Here is a 692-nt window from a genome sequence, read left to right as displayed (position 1 = left end):
CTATAATACCAGGTAAAAATAAATGCCACTTTTTTTGCATAAAATGTATCAAATAGGCCATCAAACTTTATCTGTAAAGTCAATTAGGCCTTCAAACATTTTAAAGTTGCAATTAGATAAATAAACATGTCGATTTAGTTATCAAGGCATAATTACCTGTTAGTGACCAGTAATACCAGGTAAATATAAATATCACTTTTTTTTTGCATAAATTGTATCAAATAGGCCTTCAAACTTTATCTGTAAAGTCAATTAGGCCTTCAAACTTTTTAAAGTTGCAATTAGATACATAAACATGTCAATTTAGTTATCAAGGCATAATTACCTGTTAGTGACGAGTAATACCAGGTAAACATAAATGTCACCTTTTTTTGCATAAAATGTATCAAGTAGGCCATCAAATTTTATCTGTACAGTCAATTAGGCCCTCAAACTTATTAAAGTTGCAATTAGATAAATAAACATGTCGATTTAGTTATCAAGGCATAATTACCTGTTAGTGACGAGTAATACCAGGTAAACATAAATGTCACCTTTTTTTGCATAAACTGTATCAAATAGGCCTTCAAACATTACCTGTAATTCCAATTAGGCACTCAAACTTTTTAAAGTTGCAATTAGATACATAAAATGTCAATTTAAGTCATCAAGGCATAATTACCTGTTAGTGACCTGTAATACCAGGTAAATAT

This window comes from Ipomoea triloba, chromosome 16, assembly GCF_003576645.1.
Source record: "Ipomoea triloba cultivar NCNSP0323 chromosome 16, ASM357664v1".
NCBI lineage: Eukaryota > Viridiplantae > Streptophyta > Magnoliopsida > Solanales > Convolvulaceae > Ipomoea > Ipomoea triloba.
The sequence above is the reverse complement of the archived record's forward strand: the minus strand, read 5'-3'. Positions refer to the sequence as shown.